Below are 26,628 nucleotides of genomic sequence, written 5' to 3'. Positions count from 1 at the left end.
TGTTGATCCATATCTTAGGAAGACAACAGTCCTCTGTATATACTGCAACACACCACACTGCAGGGGGAAGCAATTTCAAAGTGTGTTTGAAGCTGCAATCAAGGAGCATGAGAAACACTTCCCACTACCTTAAAAGTAACACACACACAACATCTTCCCCCGTCCACCTGCCCCTCCATATTAGTGCTTGGTGCCTCTTCCCTCATTTCCCTCCTCACCTTACATTCTAACTTCTCCTGCAAACATATATATTTTTAAAACAACAAAAGAAAGGTTCCTTTAGGAACCACCTTTAACATTTAAAAAATAGAACAAAAGAAAAAATCTTATAGACTCCATCTACTTTACATTTCTCAGTAAAGTACATAGACTCAATACGTTTTTCCAACATTTCCATTAGCATTTTGTGCTATGCGGCGTTCATCCCCCGTTCCAGGGACTGGAACGGGAGATAACGGGCCAGCAGCCCAAGTTATCGGCCCAAACAAAGTGTGTCTGTGTGGGCCCTGATGCCTGCAGGCATTGGCACATTATAAATTAATAAAGAACAAGGGCTCCAGACCATTATTCTCCATTGCATCCCCTGCAATGTGGTATAAAGGCCATTAGCAGCCCTGGTTCCTAAAGCGGGAACCCATGGTGCTAAAAAAAGTTTCTTCTTCCAACAGCGGGATGCCTGCAGCGTCCCGTTGTAGAAAGGAACATCCTTTTCCAAGATGGCCACCATGGAAACAAAAGGCGGGGCTCCGTAAACAACCCCTCTTCCCTTTCCATGGCAGCCTGCAGAAGGGGAAGACAGAAACCTATGGCACATTTTTTTTCCTTTCAACCCTATCTCACTTTCGATTAACTCTACCACATAGCCGGTCCCAGGTGGACATGGCCGCTTTAACCCCATTTTACGTCCTTCGAGGTGACCTTACACCATGACCCATGGCCACAGGCTATACCTCAGTAACCAAAGGCTTAGCACTATTTTTTGTACCTACATTATGACACTTGCCAAAAGTAAAACACAGGCACATTTGCAAAACAATGCTTTCAGGTCCTTGTCAATGCTCTTTACATGAGTTTGCTTGAAATCCGCCCATGTTTTATTTTTACGAAAGTGTCAAAATGTATGTACATACAATAGTCATATAGCTTAGCACCCACTTGACAACATCCATTGAGACTTTACACAAACATTCAGGGATGGGTCTATAATCTTTCTGAAAACATTTGTCCACATTCATCAAATGGCAACAAAGTTATAAGCCATCTAGAAATGTTGAGACCCAAGCTTTGATTTAGCCGTCTCTTAAGAAAATCCCACCAAACTTTACAAAAACATTTATATCTACATTTAAAATCGTTTTGCAAACTTTTGTGCAGATGCATCAAATGGCACCACATTTATAAGCCATTAAAGTATTTTAGGACTCCCCTCAAATTTTGCCCCCTCTTCAGCTAATCCCACCAAACTTTGCATATACATTTATATTCAGGCTTAACATTGTTTTGCAAACTTTTGTGCAGATTCGGCAAAAGGCACCACATTTATAAGCCTTTACAATATTATGGGAACCCCCCTCTAAATTGCCCGCTCTTCACAGAATCCCACCAAACTTTTCAATACCCTTCAGAACCGGGTCCAGAATAGACTGCCACAATTCCATGCAGTTTCATTAAGTGGTGGCAAAGTTATAAGCCATCCAAGCATTCCTTTTCAACAACCCTATGAGTGTCCGCGATCTTCACAGGACTGTTTGCGAACATCTGGACTGTTCGCAGACTTTTACGGTGAAAAACACCTGTTTTTTTGGCTTCTTATGGCCATATCCCATCCCATTCTCATCACCCCTCACTTCACCAGAGATTGTTTGATAAGTTTGACAAGTGTAATGTTGTGTTTTTTATATGTTTTCACTGCGATATCCGTGCATACCGGCGGATATCCGCGAATCCATCATGGCAGACGGTTCCAAAAATCTGACACACTTCACGGTTTTCACGATCCAATAAGTGGGCGTGCCCGATGTCCGCAGACCTTACGTTGCCTTCTGAACCAATCAGAGGCCCATCTGTGGACCGAACAGGGAAGTGAATCCGCGGACCGAACCCAGAAATCACTAATTGTTTTTGACCTACATTTGGGACATTTTAAAAGAAGAACTGCTGGATGGATTTACACCAAAGTTACAAAAGCACACTTTTGGGACCAAGCCGCCACTCCTGCTGCAAATTTGGTGAAAATCCATCCAGCGGTTTGGGCTGTAGACGTGAGCAAATTTGTTCGAAAGATTATAGACTCTACTTTGAATGTTTCTGTAAAGTCTAAATGGATTTTGTCAGGTGGTGGCTAAGTTATATGACTATTGTATATACATACATTTTAACACTTTTGAAAAGATAAAACATGGGCGGATTTCCAGAAAACTTGTGTAAGGAGCAATGGCAAGCATGGTTTTGCAAATTTGCCCATGTTTTATTTTTTGACAAGTGTCATAATGTAGGTACAAAAAATAGTGATATAACTTTGGTGACTAAGGTATAGCCTGTGGCCATGGGCAGTGGCCACATTTTCTGGGTTGTTAGCAAGAATTCTCATAAATGTGCTAATTCCCTTCACCTTAGAGACCCCCAGCAACTTTTCTGGATTTTTGAGGACTTGATTTTCTTGCCTGGAAAGAGTGTGAGCCTTTTTTTCCACTCTTTCATGTATTTTGATATGTGTTTTACATGTGTGTTCTTTGATTGTGGAGTTTTAGAAAACTCCATAGGCATCATCTTTTCATGGGTGTCACACAGCACCCTCAGCACAGTGACACAGGGGTGTCTTTTCGACTTCCCATAGGTTTAAATACCTTCTATGGGATAAACTACTGTTTCCCAGAGAATTTAAAGTGAAATGGACTTTACTAGTCTTTCCAAATTACTGGACCCTGCACAAACCATCTTACAATGGAGTGCTGGAGGGGTTACATAGTATCCCCTGTGTCTAAATACTCATGTAGCAGGCACATGCTACCCTTTCCTATTGAAAAGGCTGTTGGCAGTTGTTTTATAATGAACTACCATGATTTTTCCCGACCGCGAACACCGGTAGCTAAAAATCACGGGAGCCATGTTTTTCAAGATGGCGCCTTAAACCTCTTTGTTTAAACGGGTCTCGGTCTTCTTTTTTTGCCGTTTCTCTATGTAAAGATCCTTCTAGTGTTTGTCTCTGCGCGCCAAATCAGGTTTGGTCCCTTTGTTTGTGTGCCTGTGGCAGGTTTCAGGACTGCAGACCGCCTCTGGCGTCTGAGAGTCTGGGTTGGACAGGAAGTGAGGGAGGTGCCCAAAACTCCCTGTGCCTAGTCTCCTAGGAGACCCAAATGCACTCTGGCGTGATTGGTGGGCTGACTGTCAGGCAAGGACAGCCACCCTTCTGAGTGAGTGACAGCTAGGCTGGAATGGATGGGAGAAAACTGTTTGAAACGCAGGTGTCCTGGACTGGAAGGCAGAGTCGACCACTACCACTAGAATGAAAGAACCGAAGACGAGCTGGAAGAGGATGGCTGCTGCAACTCCTGGACCATTGGTTTGCCCGGTGAAGCCCTGCTCCAGGTCCGAATTGCCAAGCTCCATTTGACAGAGAAGCTCCTTCAAGGACGGCTTCTTCCTTTGAGTTGGTGGGACCAATCAACTCATAAGACACCTGGATACCATTCTCAGGGCTGGTTAGGATTAACCAGGGAGAGGGAAATCAGTAAGTATTCTTGATTCTACTGAAACTGAAGTGAATTCATCTTGTTTGCTTTCTTCAACGATCCTGCGCAGTGTAGGAGTCCCACGGCAACCTCCCTCTTGTCCCCACAACTGAGGCTCAGGAACAGCAAGACATGCAGGACCTGCCAGGAACCACGACTTCAGCAGCATTTGTTTCTTCATATAAAAGGTACTGTGCCAACCCGATTGAGAGAACGCCACTCTTGTTGCGATGAAAGTTCATAAAACTTTCCCAACTTGCAGGCCTAATCAGCTTGTGACCCGACATATGATTCTTTTTCGCCTTAACTACTTCTAAGAACTTTCGCAAAGACTTTACTGTTTGATACCAGAACTGCTCTTTCCTATCCAGAACACTAGCCCATTGACTTTGGCCTGGCCTATTGACTTGAATTGAACTCTTCTGGTGAACTGAAACCTTTTGCACTGTCTAAAAAGTATATATGATCTATGTTACTTAGCTTGTGCCTTTTGCTTCTTTCTAAGTAACTGAACTGCCCCTTGGCTCATATTTCAGGGGAGCTCAAACTGTCTCAAAATATTAGAATTTTGTATTGAAGTATATTGGGTTGTAATATTAGTTACCTTCTGCTAGTGAAATGTTTTATAAATGATTGTTTTTACCAAGAAACCTTGAGTAAGTGTTTACTTCAACTACTGTGATTGAAAGTCCTCTGTGTAACTACTTGTACTGCTCACATTCACTCTTGAGATAAGTCTGGCTACTCAGCTCGCTACGAACAACTGTGTGGTACAGACCTATAGCAAAGGTTGGTTTGGCTAACAGCTGTAGTCCTAATTGTGTGCAGGGGTCCAAGAGGGTACTGCCTGCAATTCTGCCTAACATGGGTCATGGCATAAGGTCATGTCTCGGACAATCTGGCTACTGGCCATGACCACTAGGGACGACAAATGGGGTTGAAGTGGCCATGTCCACCTGGGACCGGCTATGTGGTAAAGTTAATCGAAAGTGGGATAGGTTTGACATGGAAAAATAAATTGTGCTTGTGGTAATATGGTCATAGGGATCTTTCTTCACCTTCTGCAGGCTGCCATGGAAAGGGAGGAGGGGCTCTTTATAAAGCCTTGCCTTCCCTTTCCATGGTGGCCATCTCGGAAAAGGATTTTCCTTCCTACAGCGGGAAGCCGCAGGCGTCCTGGTGTAGGAAAAATATAATTTTTTTAGCACGCCCAGTTGCCTCCTTGGGAACCCAGGGTGCTAATGGCTTTCATCCCCCATTACAGGGGCTGGAATAGGGGATAATGTTCCAGAGCCCTCGTTATCCACCCTCGCTTAGCTTGGCCTGATAACTTGGGGTGTGTAATGATCTAAGTGGTTTTAACCATAAGTAATGTTTTACATATGTATCTCGTTCCACCTTCACAAGCTCTTTCGTAGAGCGAGGGCGCACGTGCATATGGTGTAAATGCAAAAGGAAATATCGAGGCTGAATACTCCAAAAGGAAATACACCAAACGCAGGCTTACAAAGATGCACAGATCTTTATTCAATAACTGAACAGTTTTCAAAGGACAAAGTATCAGATAGCTATCAGGCCCTCAGTACATCACAGCGAATACCAGCCCGTTCGGTGTGAGAAGTGAGTGGACTGTACATCAGAACATTCGCTCTTTTATACAATTCTTAACATGATGTTCAGCCCATTTACAGGTTAACCATTCCTCGGGCTAGGAGTTCAAGCCGAGTTCACTTCTAATCTATTCATCTATGGACATATGGATTATTCCTAGTATATTCACAAACAGGTCACAATGGCAACAGTGTATTCTTTGGATTTAATATTAAGCCTTCGTACATGTTGTATACAATGTAGTTCAACAAGTGTTCACATTCAGTATTTAAACAATATTGTGCTTAATATATGCTCGCGGATCAGTTTAGTTGGCACAGGTAATCCTTGATCTACAGGTCAACGAAGGACAAGGTCTCATTACATGACCCTAACATTTGGCCTACGGGCAGTTTATACATTAACTTGCATGTAGGGGTCAAGACAGCCAAGTTACAAACAGAAGAACACTGTCCACCATTTTAGAACACAGGGTGACTTTGGAGTGAGAATCAAAATGGCGGACAAACCTAAAATGGTGGCTAAATCGATCTAAGGTCAGAACCTTGCAACGCGGATTTCTTCGCAGAGCGACTGGGCTTAGGCCAATATATACAATAAAGGAGGCACGATATGATTTCTCGTCTAACAAACCCTCCTTTTGGCCTAAGCCAAGCGCTAAACTACTTCTAGTCACTTTACGAGTAACTCCATGTCTCAATGTCCATACATCCTGAATCACTGTCGGAGATATCAATTGCCATGAGATCAGATACTAAGATTTCTTTCAGCACATATTCGTTGGAGCTCTTCTCTGGGGCGTATACTTTGTGTCCTAATGTACCCATTGCTTGTGTGCAACATCCCCCTAGCATCTAACACATACCAGGAAGGCATTATATACAACAACAAAGAAACAACAGAATACCTAAAATGATCAGCAAGACCGAAAGTAGTTTCCATCCCCAAGATCGCAAGAAGTCCCAGAACCAAGCGCTAAGATCCCAGTTTCCCTCAGTAACATGCACTTCTGAACTAAGGACGTGCAGATTCTGTATTACGTTGAAGATAGTTGGGGAGGAATCTGGCACGAAAGCACAGCAAGCGGACCCCACTAATTTACATACCCCACCATGGTCAGCCAGGCTGACATCTAATGCCATCCGGTTCTGAAGTGCTACTAACCTTATTGCTTTCTGTTCTAGAGTTATATTATAGAGTATGTCAGTGGTCCGGTTGATGGTCCTCTCCAGTACTCTGGCTAGTCTCCTGATATCTTCTGAGTTCATTATTTGCCCCCAAAATGGCACAAAGGATTTAGCTACAGTGCCTAGAATTTGTGCTGAAGTGTCACCATTCTCGTCTTGCCGTGGACGAGCCTTTGAGATTTCTACAGTACTGGCTATGAATACCCCGGGTAACAGTATCTCTAAATAACAAGTTCCCTGCCAATCCCTGGGTAACCATGGAAATGCTACATTACTGCAAACAAAGTAGACAGGTTCACTTACATACAAAGGTCTGTCCTCACCAGTCAAATTCCCAACGTTGGTGCAACCTTTAAAATCACCCATTGACTGAGTACCATTCCTTTATATGCAGAAAGAAACTGAATCGGGGCTATGATTAACAGTGTAGGAAGGAGGTGTGGCATCCTTATTGCCTATAGGAGCCATCTTGAAAGAGATGAAAGATTGAAAAAGACGGGACAGTCTATCAGAAGGCCTAATAGAATCAACGTTAAGCTTACTCCTATTTGCAAAGAGCAAACATCCTAGGGGCGTCAGAACACATTTTTCAAACTTGTTCAAATTAGTCCCATTGATGTTCCCTGAGATGCTATCGTTTCATCGGCCAAAGAATAATGCTCTAAGAGAAGCATAGCATGCAGTTGGCAAAGGTAAAGGATGAATATACCAACCTCGCCCCTTATCCCTGTGTTGCGGTAAATGTGAACAGATCCAACAATTAGATTTATTAAAAATCACATGTGTAGCATTCATGATGAGTAAAAGTGTGTTTTTGTGATAACTCGGTCTGTGCTGAGAGTTTCTAGGAGATAGAGTGCGCAGGTGCACGAAAGGAGTAGAAACAGTAGGTATATTTTCAGTAGGCAACAAATTCTCAAACGGATGTACTTCTTCTAGATACCAGAAACCTAAGACAATGACTATTGTAAATCCCAATCATACCTGTACTTTGGATGAGGGTATTGATTCCGTAAGGGATATCCAAAAGGACGTTTGAGCATAACAAGCCCAGATAGCGAGACAATTGCAGTGAACTTAAGAAAGAATCCTAATCACACAAATACAAGATGTGTACATGTAAGTGCATTGAATACACGATGTAAATTTGAAAAATTAAAAGAGTTATATTTTAGGGTTTCTCATCCATTATAGAAACTACAGACCAGGGAAGTCTCACAGTCAGTGATACCCAAATGTCTGATTATTCTCAATAGTCTAAACCGTAGAATATGGACTTAGTGGGGTGAGGGCTTGTCTAGAATAACATACAACTAGCCATCGCTCTCAATTCAATTAAGTTGCGATACACAACTTGTTCTGTTTTTTTTTAAACAAAAATGGTTGATACTAGAGTTTTACATGAGATTAATATATGTACACTTATGTATTCTTTGTAGATGTGTTTGTGTACTAATGGGGAACAAGATTGATCAACCACAAAGCAATTGGTGTCCTGAAGATGTCCCTATACTTATTTTAGTGACCACCACTGACAAAAGTGGTATATTACAACGGGCCGAAACATATGTCGACTGTCTAAGGAACACCTAATGTTTATTTCCCATGTCAAAAATGCATACTCTGACTAAAATGTTATGCCAAAAAAACTTTTTTCAACTTTAGAACTCCCCTGTTAGATTAGATGAATGTAGAATGAATGATATGATTGAGAATCAATTTTGTAATGTATTTTAAGATGTTTTATAATCATTAAAGAGATAGAACTTTTGTTACAAGTTGCAGCGTCCAGTGCAATTTTTCTCCACCAAGCGACTTCCTAACCAATGACGCAGTTAGGTGGCCCTTAACTCTCACTTAAGATCCATAAAAGACTAAAAGAGAGGGGTAGTCAATCTGTCTTTCATATTCTCCTTTAAAGATTGTCCCTTCCTCCAGATTAGACCCCCCGTTAACAAAAAATAGGGATTACCCATTACTTTAAACTTCCCTTCAAGTATACATTTCTGAAGAGAGATCAGTGCCAGTCTGTTTGGCTATCTGGTCAGCGAAAGCGTTTCCTTTTCCTACATTATCTACAATCTTCTGATTCGCTGCACATTTTATGATAGCTAGCTGAGTAGGGAGTGCAAGTGCTGTGAGTAGCCATACTATCAAGGAGCCATGTTGAATTTTTGTACCATGTGAAGTCAAGAAACCTCTTTCTGACCAAAGTCTACCAAAGTTGTGAACCACCCCAAAAGCATACTGACTGTCAGTATATATGTTCACTGTAAGCCCTTCGGAAAGTTCACAAGCTTGTGTCAATGCTATAATCTCTGCGGCTGGCACAGAGTTATGCGTGATTCTCTTGGTTTCCACGACCGTGCTCAATGTAGTGATTGCATAAGCAGCTGTGGATGTACCATCTGGGAGTTTGAAGCAGGAGCCATCGCAAAACAGCTACCCTTGTGGATTGTTCAAAGGAGTATCTTTCAGATCGATTCTACCCTTTGTCTCTTGTTCAGTAGTGTAAAGGCAGTCATGTGACTCTTCGTCACTGCAAGCAGTACCTTGCGGGAAAGGTAAAAGTTCAGCTGGATTAAGAACACAACACCTCTTAATTTGTATGTGTGGCGCAAACAAGATTATTTCATATCTCGTTAATCGTGCAGAGGTGAGGTGTTGCGTTTGTGTTTTGTTCAGTAGAACATCTACAGAGTGAGATACCATCAGGGTTAAAGCATGGCCTAGGACCATTCCCTCACTCTGTATTACAGACGCAGCAGCAGCAGCGACAGCTCGCAAACATCTTGGCAAAGCGCATGCTACAGGATCAAGGGCGGAAGAAAAGTAGCCGCACAGCCTATTCTTCCCTCCATGTTCCTGCATTAATACAGCCAAAGCACATCCATCACATTCATGCACATACAACACAAAGGCCTTTTCGTAGTTTGGTGTGCCCAAAACTGATGCCGACCACAATGCAGTCTTAAGCAAATCAAATGCTAGCTGGTGTACCAAGTTCCACGGCAATGGCGAAGAAATGCCCTTCTTCATCAAAGCCAACATTGGTTTGATCACTAGTGAGAAATTAGGGATCCACTGTCTACAGTAAGAAGCCATTCCTATCAAGGCTCTAACCTCTTTCTGCATATTTGAGACAGACATGCTATAAATGAGTTTTATCCGTTCAGATGTCAACCTTCTTCCCTCCTTTGACAGGAGATAGCCTAAATAGGTGACCTCCTGACAACAATATTGACATTTTTTAAGCGAAGCTTTGTGTCCATGTTTAGCCAAGTGAATAAGCAACGACAGTGCCCTCCTTACAATCGCTCTCTGAGTCAGCAGCTAAAAGCAAATTGTCAACATATTGAAGCAGTGTACAAGTAGAGGGCAACTCAAGGGTATCGAGCTGCTCTTTCAAAGCCCTACTATAGATGCTCAGACTTTCCGTGTAACATTGCGGTGCACGGGTGAAGATAAACGAACGTCCCCCTAAGGTGAACGCAATCAGGTATCTACTATCTTTGTGTATAGGAATACTAAAGAAAGCGTTCTTTAGATCCACGACACTAAAATGAGTAGTTGATGCCGGGATCATAGTTAATATTGTTGTCACATCAGGCACTATCGGAAATTGTGGAGCAACAATCTTATTGAAGGCACGTAGATCAATTATGAAACGAAAAGGGATTGCATTATCGCCTTTTTTGTACACAGGCAAAATCGGACTATTGCACAAACTACCTGCAATTTCCTCAATAGCCCCTCGATGCACAAAATCGGAGACTATGCATTTCAAAGCTTGCTCACCATCGACCGAAATCTTATACTGTGGAATAGATGGTAGCTTTACTCCATGTTTCAAGACAATTTTAACAGGTTCAATTTGCAAAACACCAACATCATTATCATCGATAGCCCACAAACACTCCGAACATCACTAAATTCCGGTGGAAAAGGTCTGGTCAAGAATTGAGAGACAGAAAGTTGCTGTGGTGAAATCGTCAAACACACTCCATCAGGAGAACAATGAATTACCGCATTTAATTCCTTCAACAGATTCAACCCCAACAAATTCTCTCCACAATTCGTAGTCAAAAGGAATGGACAGTGGTCCGTAAATGGACCCAAAGAAATAGGTACCGGTAAAGAAACCAGACAGACAACTGGGGTGCCAGAAAACCCTCCAGAAACATTGGTTTGCCCTGACAGTGGAATGTTTGGAACACGTGAATGATCAATGGAACACTTCTGTGCCCCTGTATCTATCAAGAATAGATGTTTCCTATTTCCCACTAACATTTCAACGTAGGGACCTTCATGATTAACGGGAATAGGCATTGGTTCCAAACCCTGCTTTGGGCAATCCTAGCAAAACAAAATGTCGTCAAAAGGAAGTTCTTCAGAGAGGTAAGCAGCAGAAGGATGATCAGAAATGTGTCTACTATCCACACTCGATGCATGTGTGTCCTGCGAAAAGGTTGCTGTGAATCCTGTGAAAACTGACCTCTACCAGGACCCCCTACACCTGGGCGACCTCTGGATCATCTACCCATATTCCCACATGCGTTACTCAACCTGTGTTGGAGTATCAGGCATTGCGCACGCCAATGACCCTCTTGTCTGCAATAAGCACACTGGTTAATGTTTACAGGACCCAAGGGCGCATTACCCTGTGGAGCATACTGACCTCTAAATTGCGTACTACCCCCTCTAGGGCCTCTAACAATTTGTTGCAATAGTACTTTTGTCTTCAAGTCACCTTTTCTCTTTTCGACTCTTTCCTTTTCGTTATTGACACGATTCTCATAGTACTGAGCCATGTGCAGTACTTCTGACTGAGGTTTTGCTTGCCAAGCGCTCTTGGAGGGCATCATTTGCGACTGGATGTCAGGTAGCAATCCACGCACAAATTTGCCCACAAATAATCTTTTCCCAGACTCTGTGTCTAAGTCTTGTCCACTGAAATCTGAAAATACCTGTTCGAAGCGATTAAAGAACTCGGTAGCACCCTCAGATTTCCCATGGACACAGGCAGTAAGCTTGTCCCAAATAATTCTCTTTTCAGGAATTATAGTTTTCAATTTTGTGACTATTCTATCAGGCAAAGTTAGTATCACCTGAGGCGGTCTTTCACCAGCTGGCCTTTCTCCATCGATTCTAACCATGTTAGTCCATGTATCTCCTAGCCCTGGTATACCATATATAGTTCTAATCTGCTTCCAAAAATCAACAGGCAGGAGCACAGGAAATAACAAATCAATATCGCTTAGAGTGAATACCGATGATTGCAAAACAGACTCTATTTCTTTGTAGAACCCCGTCGGATTCTTCATAATGTCGGGAATAGATTGTTTGATGGTGTTCACTTACTGTCTCGAGAACGAGACGTGAACGAACTACGACACATAATGTGCCGTGATTTCTTGAGCTGTACCTGCTGCAACATTAGCGGGAATCTCAACTTTTGGGACAAATGTAGGAGGAACCTCTCTCATAGGCAACTGAGAATTAGGCAACTCTGAATGCTTACTAAGCAACATAGCCAGATTGAGCGCCAAAGCAGCTGAAGAAGTGTCAAACGAAAAAGCTCTCTTATAAATACTCAATAACTCTACGGGACAACAAATCTTTCTTTTTACACACTCATCCTACTCTACCATTACCTGTACCACTTTCCTCTGCATTTCTGGCGTATACTGACTATACGTGTCATATACTTCAACGGGAGTTATCGAAGTGTCTGAGATCCATCTAATCGCATCTTTCGTTCAAGTCTGCGTTTCCACATTTGTCGATTTTTGACAAGGAAGGAACTGTTTCTGTACGTACATAACGTCCAAACTCTCACCATCTTCATCTTCATTCAGTAACCTTTCTAGCTCCCTTCTATACTCAAGAACCCTCCCAACATGCTCTTGCACTTTCTCCGCAGTATCTCTAGAGGACGCTAAAGTATTCAGATCCCTCAACCCTTGTGGCAGATCTATATCATTTAGCCTGTTCCACATTACACATAAATGAATTCCTAATCCCTCAATAAAAACATTTTTGTCAGTAAAATTGTCTATATTAGAAAGTGTGGCAAAAATATTAGCTTGTTCACCCTTCTCCATGCAATGCTTAGCCCACGCAGTTAACTCACGTTTTTTCTCTGAAGACACAATATTACGAGTTACTACCCTCGATCCCGCTCCCCGATCTACTACAGGCGGTATTGAAACACTTGGAAGAGGGAGAGTAGGCAAGTTTTGAACATCAGGGAATGGAGGTGCTATTACTGGTACAGCAGGCAAAGGTGGAGGAACGGGTGGAGGAGCAACGACAAGAGGAGGAACAACGACTGGAGGAAGAGGAACAGCAGGAGGAACGATAGGAGGAGGAGGAACTATAGGAGGAGGAATAACAGTAGGGAGAGGCAAAGCAGCAGGAAGAGGAACATACGGAGGTGGGGTAATGGCACCAGGCCTTTGTTCATTTAACAATTTATCGATAAGTTCATCAGAAACATGAAAGTCTTTAGAAGGATAGATTTTCTGGATACCAAGTGAGAAAGCCCTATCCATATTCCTAGCTGACTCAGGCTGTTTGTTCTGGTCATACAACAACGCTTTTTCAGCGTTCGTCATATGACAGCGTGCATGCTTTTCTCTACTCTTGAGCTGTTGCAAAGCTTCTTTCTTCCAATTCTGTAATACATCAAATGCTGCAGGTCTAGCCTTTTTCTTCAATAATATAGATTCTAAGTATTCAATACAAGGGATTTCAAAACTACCATTGATCGGCCACTGAAGTTCGGAATCATGTCTAGTTTGTCTGTGCTAAATATCATTAAACACTATACTACCAATGCTGTGCTTACAGTACATAGTACACGCCGGTGACCCCTCCATTGGTGCCGGACGGCCAAATTCCAAAGATTGTCTGTCCTTGCATAATAATGCCCTGAAGCAGGCAGACAATTTCCCAGGCATTTCAGAATACTGGTGTTACCTGGCCAATAATTGAACTTGCGAGTGCAATATGCCAAAACAAACTATCAGGATACTTAAGAATCGGTCACGACTCACCTGATCCAATCCTAAGGAGGTCCGATTGGATTACAAAGGTTTCTAACAAAGATTTCCTTGTGTTTGGTGATTTCGGCAAATCTGCCCACCTCGATATATGGACCCTCGTCAAGATGGCGACTCAGACCGCATGCTCACCGTCCAGGGATAGGGTCGTGTAGCGCTGCTGAGGTGTCGCATCTCATCCAAGAAAGGTGCCCCCTTTACACCATCTGATCCCAGTCCGATAGCCGCATCAACCTTCAATGAGCTGGCATCAATTTTGAGGGTCCCTATTCGGGCGCCATCTGTAAAAGCAAAAGGAAATATCGAGGCTGAGTACTCCAAAAGGAAATACACCAAACACGGGCTTACAAAGATGCACAGATCTCTATTCAATAACTGAAGAGTTTTAAAAGGACAAAGTATCAGATAGCTATCAGCCCCTCAGTACATCACAACGAATACCAGCCTGTTCGGTGTGAGAAGTGAGTGGGACTGTACATCAGAACATTCGCTCTTTTATACAATTCTTAACATGACGTCCAGCCCATTTACAGGTTAACCATTCCTCGCGCTAGGGGTTCGTGCCGAGTTCACTTCTAATCTATTCATCTATAGGCATATGGATTATTCCTAGTATATTCACAAATAGGTCATAATGGCAACAGTGTATTCTTTGGATTTAACATTAAGCCTTAGTACATGTTTTATACAATGTAGTTCAACAAGTGTTCACATTCTGTATTTAAACAATATTGTGCTTAATGTATGCTCACGGATCAGTTTCGTTGGCACAGGTAATCCTTGATTTACAGGTCAACGAATGACAAGGTCTCATTACATGACCCTAACATTTGGCCTACGGGCAGTTCATACATTAACTTGCATGTAGGGGTCAAGACGGCCAAGTTACAAACAGAAGAACACTGTCCACCATTTTAGAACACAGGGTGACTTTGGAATGAGAATCAAAATGGCGGACTAACCTAAAATGGCGGCTAAATCGATCTAAGGTCAGAACCTTGCAACGCGGATTTCTTCGCAGAGCGTCTGGGCTTAGGCCAATATATACAATAAAGGAGGCACAATAGGATTTCTCTTCTAACAATGGAACGTATGATTTATGTTTCAGTTGAAAGGTGGGCTTGTTACGAATAAGCTCACCTTAAAGTTTCCTGAATGTCGTGCCTCATAATTTCAACACTGGCGATGAGGAATAGCAATCGCGGCTAGCCCATCGCCTGCTCATGCCATCAGCGGTCTGAGGGGACCTGCAGGACACACCAGAAGGGCTTTCAGAGCCATTCTGTGAATGACACTGTCATCCGGCACTGACAGGAGAGGAGAAGAGCCACTCCACCAGCCAGTGTTGAAGCGGACAAAGGAATCCAAGCCGCTCCACCTCCCCGAGTGTAGCAGCGGGCGCTACGGTGCTCCGCCCCGGTGCCATGCCTTGGCGAGTCGTGCCGCTCCGCCCCTTGGCTTCATGGGCATTGAATAGCTGGAGAGCGTGTAGGAAGTATGCTCCCCATACCATAGTCCTCCTAATAGAGGAGTAATACGGTAAACATGGTAAGCACTGCCAGTACCATAAACAGTTTTCAAAACAAGCACTTAGTAATTAATTGTAAATACGAATTAAAAACTGAAAAGAGCTCAGCCCTAAGGAGAGAAAGGCACCCTTACTAGCAGCCACAGACAGCGTCTACAAGTACGAATTAGAAGGTGCGACTTTTTTAAAAAAAGGGGAAGATAAGAGGGAGGAACCATTTTAAGAACTGAATTTCACTGTGAAACAAATCCTAAGCTTGGAATAATTAAGTCTGCATCAAATTTCCAACATGGCAGCTGCAAGTATGCCTCCTCCACCCCCCTTCATGTCAGAACCTGCTACCCCTAACATTAGATGGAACAGGTGGAAGAAACTATTTGACACTTACCTAGTGGCAATAGTTGGAGACAAGATTGCACCGGCAAGGAAGGAATCAGTATTACTGCACAACCTAGGCCCAGAAGGATGCAGTATTTTTGACGGATTGTCTGAACCTACAGACATTGGCCAAGGAGAGGAGGATCCGTTCACAGTTGCCATCAGGAAGCTATAGGCACACTTTGAACTAAAGAAAAACACCACGTTTGAAAGGCAGAAGTTTTTCTCCTGGAGTCAAGACACCCTAGAACCAGTAGAAGCCTTCATCGCATTTCTATGCACGTTGAGCCACTCATGTGATTTTGGGCCCCTACTGACTCTCTCATTCGTGACCAACTAGTGTGGTGCACCAACAACAACAGAATACAAGAAAAATTGTTGTCGAAAGACTTGTCCTTAGAGCAGGCAGTGGAAGTAGCAAGAGGCATGGAAGAAACTTCAAAATATATGGCCAGTATGAAACCTGACAAAAACGGTAATGAAATAGCAGCTATACGAAATGGTAAAAAGTTCAATACGGGGAAAAGCATAAAGTGTTTTAAGTGTGGCAGCAACCGCCATGTGTCTTCAAACCCGTTCTGCCCGGTGCGTAATGCAAATTGTCTCAAATGCAAGAAAAAAGGACATTTCGCAAGAGTTTGCAGAGAAAATGGGGCCATAGAAACCATTGAATTAGATCAGATGCCCTCAACAAGAGGAGAATACTCTGGACAAGCAAAATGTACAAGCCAAACACATCCTGGAGATTGGAGATATTGCGGGTGGAGAAAAAGGACCTCTGGATGTTTTCATGATCAATAATAGAGTTGTTTCAATGAAAGTAGACAGTTGCTCCCCATGGACCATAATGTCCAAGGAAACCTTTCAAAAGTGTGTTAAAGGTGACTTGAGAGACTTGAGTGAAGCAAAAATGGAGCCATATGCCTATGGTAATGTTAGAATTGAGCTTTTGGGCCACTATCTAACAACAATCAAGTTCAAAGGAAGGAGCTGCGATGCTGAAATCTATATATCCAGAGAGGGTTCATCCTTGCTTCGTTGGGGTGAGCAGAAGAAGTTAGGAATAAAAATACAAGCCAACGCAGATTCTCCAATTATGATTGCTGAAGTGAAAGACCAATGGGAGAAAGAATTTCCCAAAGTGTTCACTGATGACCTTGGGAAACTGGAAGGTTACAAAAACCAGATTAAATTAAAGAAGAATGCTGTGCCTAGAATATACAATGTTAGGTTAGTTCCCCAGAACCTGAGGAACAAGGTAAAATCAGAAATTGAAACTCTATTTCAGAGAGGCGTAATTGAAAGGGTGGAAGGTTCACTGGTGGTAATAGCGGCTAAACCCAGCGGCGACATAAGACTTTGTGTGGATTTGAGGGAACTCAATAAGAACATATTGGTTGACCATCACCCTCTGCCAAATATCAACGAGAAATTGGCCACATTAAGTAAAGCAAGCTTCTTTTCTGTAATTGACCTATCCCAGGCATACCATCAAGTTCCCTTGTCAGAGGACAGCCAAAGTCTTACCTCATTCATCACATCTGAAAGGACAATTAAATTCTGCAGAATGCTGTTCAGCTTAGCTTCGGCAGCAGCAGTATTTCAGAAGATCATAGAAATGGTGGTGGAGGGAATTCGTAATGTAGTGGTATTCCAAGATGATGTTCTGATATATTCAGACTCTAATATGGAGCATGATAAGTTACTCAGATCTGTACTTTCTAGATTAGAAAAGGCAGGCTTGACAGTTAAAAGAAATGAATGCAGGATATCAGTGGATAAGGTGGAATATCTTGGTCATGTAGTGTCAGACCCAGGTATTAGTCCAAAGTGGAGCCTAGTAGAGGCTCTAAAGAGTGCACCATATCCATCGGACAAAGACCAAGTCAGGTCATTTCTGGGTTTAGCTGAATACTATCATAGATTTGTAAAAAACTTTGCTGCAATATCCACACCAATAAGAGCATTGTTGAAGAAAGGAGCAAAGTTCCAATGGTCCACACAGTGTGAAACAGCGTTTAGGGAAATTAAGGAAGGGATTGCGCATGCTCCCTCAATTGGAAAATTCAATAATGAGGATCGCACTGTGTTAGTGGTTGATGCAAGTGTTCTAGGTTTGGGTGCAACTCTGTTGCAGTACAATTCAGAAAATTAGGAAAGAGTAATTGCCTTTGCCTCTAGAACACTTAAAGGGGCAGAGGCGAATTACTCTGTAGTTGAATGTGAAGCTATGGCTATGTTCTGGGCTATTGGTCACTTCAAGTATTTCTTGTGGGGAAGGAAGTTCCTAGTGCGCTCAGATCACAAACCTCTAGTACAATTATTCAATAGTGGAAGATGGGCATCAGGATCTCCTAGGATAAGTAGATGGGGTCTGGCACTTCAGGCCTACAATTTTGAAGTAGTTTACATACCTGGAAAAAAAATGTGGTAGCAGATTTTTTGTCCAGGATGCCAGTAGACCAAGGATGTGAGTTGAAAGTGGGTAATGAGGATGCAAGTTATGTTATTGCTGAGTTAGTCAGTGGGGACCAAGAAGAATGGAACAATGCTGAGGATAATGATTTAGACTTGAAACTTATTAAACAATGGAGCATTGATGGGTGGCCAGAAAAGTAAACTCTTGATAAGAAATATGAGTTATGGTGGGAAGTAAAAGATGAACTAAGTATAGTAAGTGAGAGATTGAGAAGGGGTAACTGCATTGTACCCCCTGAAGGAGTACATAGAAGTCTCATTGAACTATCAGATCAGGGTCATTTATGAGAAGGGGCTACCAAGAGTAGGATACAACATTGCTATTGGTGGCCAAAAGTGGATACAATGGTGGAAAACTTTATAAAAAACTGTAATGGGTGCCAATCGAGTGACAAGTCCAAGTGTGTATGTAAAGTGCCCCTGATACCAAATAGTATACCCTCCCAACCTTCGCAGAAGTTGGCTGTTGACATATTAGGACTGGTTGCAGGATTGTGGGATTGGTACAAATATTTCTTTGTTTTAGTTGATTTCCATTCAAATTGGATGGAATGGGATGTGTCCAGAGAAGTTACAGCCAAAGAGCTAGTCTCCTTTTTGGAGAGGGTATTTCTCATGGAAGGGTTTCCATCTGAATTGGTATCTGATAATGGGGCACAATTTGTATCACAATTCATGAAGTCTTTCTTAGAAAGCTATGGGATTAAACACGTCAGGACGGTGTTATATCATCCATGGGCGAATGGTTTAGTGTGGAGGATAAACAGGCTAATAAAAGGCGGGATTCCGTTAGCTATGTGTTCAAATCAAGATTGGAGGGAAATACTAAATCACATGTTGTGGAGCTACGTTACCACACCACGTTCTGTTACTAAAGTGTCCCCTTTTGTATCGCTAAAAGGCAGAGAACATGGGACCAAACTTTGTCCGGGTTGGTTAGGACTGGCGGGGGCAGTTGTTGTAGATAGAAAGGGAGTGCGTGGAGAAAAGAGAATGGAAAATTAGAGATTGGTGTTTAGTTAAAAATCCCAGACACTCCCAGAAATGTGTTGAAAGTAAATACATTGGTCCAAAGAAGGTTGTTGAGGTGCGGGTAGTGTAGTAGTCCTAGAAGGTGGAGAAGTGTGATCTCAAGGCAGATTAGCAAAAGCAAATGGGAAAATCAATGAAGAAGGAGTAGTTATAAGGGATGAAAACAATTGTAATGAGGAGAGTGGTGATGAGCAGGAGGAAAGTGAGATTCCTACGGCAGGCTTAACTGATGGTAGACACAGCACATTTGGTGACTTTCATAAAGTGTGGAGGCCCATCCACAAACCACGAGGGTTAACAGATTTTGTAGAGTGAAATGTAGATTAAATGTGTCCTTTTCTTCTTTTGGTCAATCTGGCCGTAGGGAGGGAGATATGTAATGATCTAAGTATATTTTATTTATAAGTTAATGTTAATGTAATACCTTTGGTTTTAACCATAAGTAATGTTTTACATATGTATCTCGTTCCACCTTCACAAGCTCGTTCGTAGCGCGAGGGCGCACGTGGATATGCAACGTATGAGTTGTTATGTTTCAGTTGAACAGTGGGCTTGTTACGAATAAACTCTCCCTAAAGTTTCCTGCATGTCGTGCCTCATAATTTGAACAGGCTGCCAGGCCGTTATACCCTGTTCCACCATCTGGAACTGGGGATGACCGCCACATTATTCCCAGTAGCATAACACAAAATGCTAATGGAAATGAAAAATCTTATTGAGTCCATGTACTTTACTGAGAAATGTAAAGTAGATGGAGTCTATAAGATTTTTTTTTGTGCAATTTTTTTACTGTGAAAGGTGGTTCCTAAAGAAACGGTTCTTTTGTTGTTTTTTGATGTATTTTTTTTTTGCAGAAGTTAGAATTTAAGATGGGGAGGGAAATGAGGGAAGAGGCACCAAGCACTAATATGGAGGGTCAGGTGAACAGGGGAAGAGGTTGCGCGTGTGTTACTTCTAAGCTAGGGGCAGTGTTTCACATGCTCCTTGATTACAGCTTCAAAAGAACTTTGCAATTGCTTCCCCCTGCAGTATGTTGCAGTATATACAGAGTGCTGTTTTCTTTGAAAGATATGCATCAACAGCCTTTTTATCGCTTGCAAAGTAGCTGGTGGAATTTTGTGTCCCACAGAAGTAGGCTGTGTTTTTACAGTATTGGTTGTGGAAGATGAGGTGGAAGAAGACAGCCTAATAGTTGCTAAGAAAGGAACAACCTTTCTGAGAGCATTGTGGTGGTTGGATTTGGTGTGGCAGCACATGGAGGCAGTCCCATATGTGCACTGCCCATGTAGTCTGCAACTGAGTACAACGTTGCACTGAGTGCATTTTACTTTGGTAGCTTTAGCATTTGGTACACTCTCAAAGGTGGTAAAGAACTGCCACATCCATGATTCTCTCTGGGTGCTAGATGTAGGCACTTCCTCTACCTCATCTTCTAGGTCCTCTTCATTGTCTTTGAAAATACTGCGCTTTTTTTGTCATGCAGGTCCTCTAGCTGGTGGTGGTGGTGGCTCTTGCGGAGGAGAGATGGCAATGGCTGATGCCATTTTTGAGATGAATAACAGTTTTGCTAATATTCTTCCATGTATGTGCTCTGTGCTAGATTATTAATGCATAATGAGTGAGAATAGGTATAGGATCTGTGCAAGTGTTCATTTTGAGCTTGAAGTTTCTAGATCTTGTAGAAAATGCAGTTCCGAACTGTCCTCGAAGCAAGGACCCTAATGCGAAGTGCAAACGCACTTTTGAACTGTTCATGCAGCGTGGACCCGAGCGCGAAGCACGGATGCGTTCCCGGATGCATTATCATGCCACGCACGTGCAAGGTCATGTGACATTGTCCGGAAAGTCCGCAATGATCTCAGATGTTCGCGGATGTCGACAAACACAAAAAAAGTTGCAAAAAGTGTATAGAAGTGTTAAAAATTATGCTAGAAGGTGGGGAATGGCAGAGTTTTAAGGTGAAACTTTGTAAATTGGACACACATGTTGCTATATTGGGGTAAATAGGATATTAGTAAGTTGTAGGAAATTAAGTGTGCACTGGTCAAAACATATGAAATTCAGTGAAAAAACGTTGTTAAAGGGACGTTATGGTTAAGTTGTACTAATAAAAACCTATGAAAAAACAACTTTGTTAAAACGATGTTATGGTTAAGTTACACTAATTAAAACCTTTGAAATTCTATGAAAAAACGTTGTTAAAGGGACGTTATGGTTACAAGTAAAACAAAAAAAAACACCAAAATTCACCAGTTATGGTAAGCTAAACAACCCACACTTGTGCCACCACCTTGCACTGCTAAGGCTAACACCCAGTACATGAAAGATGACATCACAAATGTCATTGATGACATCACTGATAATGCGGAGCAAACAAACTTTGGGGTGCCTAATATGTAGAAAACCATGCAAAATCGATAGCTACACCACCTCAATAATAATATTCATGCTCACCTAGAAGATGTCTGGTTCAGTGTGTGCCTTGACACAGCAAGGATAAGGTTCCCCCTAAGGTTGTCTGTTGCAAAACACCCCCATGGCGGCCCTCTGGACAGCGCTCATACTAGATCTTCCTTTCTCTGCCTTCTCCTCGTTGTGCTTAGGACAGCTCACAATGTTTTTTCCCCAGCCTTGCTGGCAGCACTTGTCGCTTGCTCTCAGGGTCAGCCAGAGATTAAGAGTGCCCGAGACTGCACACTCTTATGAGACAACCGCCAGCCTAAGAGCCTGAGAGAGAGTCAGCCATCCTGTGCTGTGCTACTTAAACCCTCTGAACTAAGACTGCCCATAATGTAAATCTTATTTTAGTAAAATATAGAAATGCCTGCCTCTTCCAGTGACAACATTCCATCAGAACCACCTCCCTTTGTCAATCACCCTCAAGCACGTGATTATTCTGAGCTGTTTGGAATGGCAGCAAAACGAATGAGAGAGTTACATTATTCCAATTTTGCAAACTAAACAATGGACTAATTTCAAGCTACATGCAGACAGCAAAACAGATCTACTTTTCATGTTTTTCTTCCTGCATTTTGAATTAACATATCACAGCACAAATGCCTAAACATTCAGTTATCAATCTGCACCAAAAGTTGTACACAACAAACATAAATTGATTTGCTCAGAATGTTGTTAGGAAATATAGTGAGGATAGCTCTGTGGCAACGTGCAGGTTTTGGAAGCAAGACCACGCTGATCCGGCCTTGAAAAAACAGAGTGCGTTATAAATAACCTGCACTTCCACAATTCAATGAAACTAGCGCCTAGATACCTATGGGTTATGTGTGCTACAAATAAATGTGAATGCAATACAATATGTTATTAATCAGATGGATGAGTTAAATCAGAATATGTTAATCTTATGGCCCACAACACTTCAGTCCATGACTGTGATATGGAGTAAAATGTTGTGCAGCATTAAATTTGAATTCATTTTTAGGAGTTATGTGTTTTTCACATCCACAGAATTGACATCTACTAGATTAAGCCTGAGTCCAATCCCTGAGTCTCACTACTGTGATCAATCTCTTATCCATTTTGAAATGTGTGGCCCTAGCTAAAATCTGTAATCACTGTTGAAATTCAGAGTCACCCCTCCTTACAGCTTACTGCTTCTGGTCATCCTCATTAGTCCGTCCGTCTTCCTCATCTCAGTACGATAAAGGGAGAGGGGAGGTATATAAGGTTGTTGGCTATGAAAACCTGGGAATCCTCCATCTACATTGCAATATGACATACATGAGTGTTGTAAATGTTCATGTATGTCTTTACGAATTATAGCTGATACAATATTTTTCTGCCTCCCTGGAGTTTGTCCTCCCCTACGTGGTTCTCTCATAAATGGCCACTCGCAATTTCAGAGTCAGGTAGCTTCTGCCTTTCCTTGTCCACGTAGGAGAAGCTTCCTCCAGGACATCAGTGACTATATTGCTAGATACGTCACATCGCCACCACAAACTTTACATTCCCAAAATCCTTTCTCACCAATGAGCCCTTGTCAGGAAACATTTACCTGTTATCAGCGTTCACAGTTGCCTATTGCAGCCAACATCATCACACTGTGGTACCCAGATATAATGAAACAGAGTGCCAAGCCGAGCATCTTTCAACATCAGATTTCAAATCTTTGTCAAGACCCTTACAATATTTAAGTGAGCCATGATCTCTGCGAGCGTATGTTTCTGAAGAAGCTCCCTAAATTGCCAGAAAGTACCCATTCACCCCTAATTTACTTAGAACTTGATTTTTCTCCAGTGTCGTCTCAGCTGGGCCTTAAATCTCTACTAAACTGGATAGAAAATATGGCAAAACAAGGGGCTTTCAAGCTATCATTGTACGTTATCTCATTTGTTATCTTTCGAGGGTGGTAAATGTTTAGCCCGGGTGGATCATGTTAATGATGCTCTGTACACACTAAACTCTGTTGATTTATGGGAAAATCCTACTGTCTGCTCGAAAAGACTGGAAGGGCCTTGCTAAAGACAGATCAAGGGCCCATCTGGTAGCAAATTCTTTGGTGATCCGTACAGGAAGAGAATACATCGAATTGGGTCTGGAGCAGAAATTTTGATTCCGCTTAGATCTAATCACCCAATCATATAAAAGATCTGTGTTTCTACGAATGAGGATGGGAACTTTCCCTGTAGCATCATTTACAAAATTATGGAACTTCTCATACAAGGGGACTGACCTATGGGCGGGGCTCTCAGTGAAAACTTGGGCCATTTTGTTTTGATTTGTCCTTGCATAATAAAGCTGAGAAAAAGATATTTGAGACTGATTTTGCGCATAGCAGGGATTCGATGTGCACGGGATGCAATGCGTTTTCTCAACCAATATATGTCCATATATGTTGTCTTTGCTTTTACGTGTTTTTGTATAGGGCTTGGCTGCAAAGAGAAGGGCCTTGTGTCGACCCAAGGATTAACAAGGATCAACGAGGCAAAGCAGGAAGATTATTATTCTTGGCATGAGAGTGAACCAAGTGGATACAATACACCACCACAAGTCTGGAACCTGCATGCAAATAAGAGAGGTTCTCGGACCCTGAGTGAAAACAAAGTAAAGCATGAAGAGTTTTATACTTGGCAGGAGAGTGGACCAAGCAGATACATTGCACCAGTGTGAGTCTGGGACCCACACACAAATAAGAGGGGTTCTTGGACCCTGAGTTAAAAGAAGCAAACAGGAAAGCATTCTATGCTTGGCAGAGAAGTAGACCAAGCAAACACTACATTACACTGCGAGTCTTGGACCCACACCCATATGAGAAACCAATGTTTAAAGTGACAAACACTAAGAGGTTCTGCGAGCCTGTAAAATAAAGAGAGACAGTCCATGAGAGAACACTGGCTCGGTAGGAGAGTGAACCAAAACACATAAAACATTGTGAGTCTGGGACTCACATCCACATGAGAGGTTGAGAACAAGCGGGTAAAGAACCCTGGAACTTACAAAAGGAATCCTACGCTTGATAGAGAACTGTGACAAGTTGGTAGGACAAAGAAGCACAAACACAAGATGCATTACCTTGTGAATTGCCCAGGGACATTTTGTCTAAGCGAAACGTAGCTGTGTAGCCCTAAAGGAAGAGGCATAAAATAAGAGGTCTACGGTAAAGGTGTACAACCCTAGAATTGGAATCTCGTATTTCGAACACTGTTTTGCATCACTTTATTACAAGAGAGAATTGGAACATTTCTGTTGGTTGAAAACACAAATAACACGTTTTACTTTGAGAAGAGATCATTCTTGCACAGTTGCTTTAGATTTTTAGTGTTAGGAACAGAGGTAGGTATTGGGACACAACAGTGACAGGCTTTTTTGTTTTGGACTTCCTGCTAATTTCACTAGTTTTTTTGAGTTATGGAACTCCTCTTAGCTTAAGGGATAGAGAGGCATGTTTCATACTGACTTTTAATTAATAAAAGTCTATGGGCCGATTACGAGTTTCCCTTTGCGGGATCGTATCAGACATCTGGTAAAACCAGATGACTTTTCCGGGTCCCGCGAGGGGAAGAGGGAGGTAATAACGGGCCATTCATAATGTGCCCGTCATTACCTCCATCCCCATTCACATTGAGCCCTATGGGGCTCAAATGGGAATGGGAAATGGTTTCTGCAAGGAGGACTTACCGGGTCCTCCTATGGCGGAATGACCCGGAAAGTCCTCATTGTAGGAACCCGGTAATGGAGCCTGGTATGGAGGCAGCCATGGAGCTAATCGCTTCATGGCTGCCTCCATACTCATAATGAGGCCCTATACCTCAAAACATGCCACTATTGTGTCTGAGCATTACTTCTGCACCCTTACAAAGGTGTTAAGATAAGGATGAGTTTAGTAGGCCTGGCTGCTACTGGAACAGGGTTGAGAAAACATTGTGGGTGTCAGGGTGGAAAGGAGGTGATAGTGCAGAGATGACAAATAGGCTTGACATGGGGCTGAAATTGGCTTGAGAGGCCATTGTCGTAGGGGGCTAAGCAAGAGGTAAGGATGGGAAAGGAAATAGATAACATTTGGTATTGAAGTATTTAAGGAGATTCAAAGTGAGAATTTGAAGATTGAAAGTTGGTTTTAAAGGAATATTATGGGAATGGGTTAGGTCGGTAGATTCTGAAGGGTGATTCAGCAGCAGGATGTGACGAAAGGGCTGAAAGGGTTTTCAAGTTGTCATGTGGTTGGCATTTAGTACTGTTACCTTTAGTGTATTCATTCATATATTTTTCCGTTGCATGCCACTTTTCCCTCATCAGGTCCTGGATATCATTCTTCAGATTAGGGTCCTGATGTCTAATGCTGCAGAAGAGCAATCAGTGATGAGCATATTCTACTGTGATCTTGCCACTGAAGGCTCATCCCCGACATTGTACCTGAGACCAAATAAATGGACACACCCCGCTAGGGAATGAGACTAAGAGAATAATTGCAAGTGAAAGGAATTTATATAAGATAAATTGCAAGCAGAGATCTCTGCTGCCCGAGAGCGCTCTGCCAAACAATACACTGGCAGCACCTTATGAACCAAAATAACGCCATGAGTGATGTAATGACATACCGTACGAAATAACAGTTTCAATTGGTTGGCCCCCATAGCACATCATGTGGCATAGCTGATGTCCGGCTGCAATTGGTTGCTGGGTTTGTGTCGGTCATGGAGCATGTGGGTCAGCTGGGCTCCTCTCTGAGGTAAAGGTCGGTGCGGTTCAGAAAGAGTTACATAGCTAACTAATCTAAGCTAACAATAGGCATGGGGGTCAGAGTGAATAACGATGGACATAAAAATTAGTGCATGAGCGGGGAATTTTAGAACCCCTTGGCAGATACTCCAGCATTCCGACCCCTGTACCCGGAGGTTCGTAAAACACAGTGTCCTAACCCGAGCACCTCCAATGGGTTTTTGATCTACCTGATGCCTCATGATATGGATAGACATGTGTTATGTTTTAGGGAGGATATATTGGTGCCTGTGATTAGGGCGTTGTTGGGGGTCCCCATCTGGTTACTGAGAAGGGTTAGTTGTGTATATGTATCAAAAGATTGGATGGGCTTGAGCTCAGTGGACTGTGGCCTGGCGGGGTGGGGGTCAGGGGTGCATGAGCAGGTTTGTGGAGATGAATAG

Source organism: Ambystoma mexicanum, chromosome 4p (assembly GCF_040938575.1).
Source record: "Ambystoma mexicanum isolate Mex_15411 chromosome 4p, UKY_AmexF1_1, whole genome shotgun sequence".
NCBI lineage: Eukaryota > Metazoa > Chordata > Amphibia > Caudata > Ambystomatidae > Ambystoma > Ambystoma mexicanum.
Note: the sequence above shows the minus strand (reverse complement) of the source record.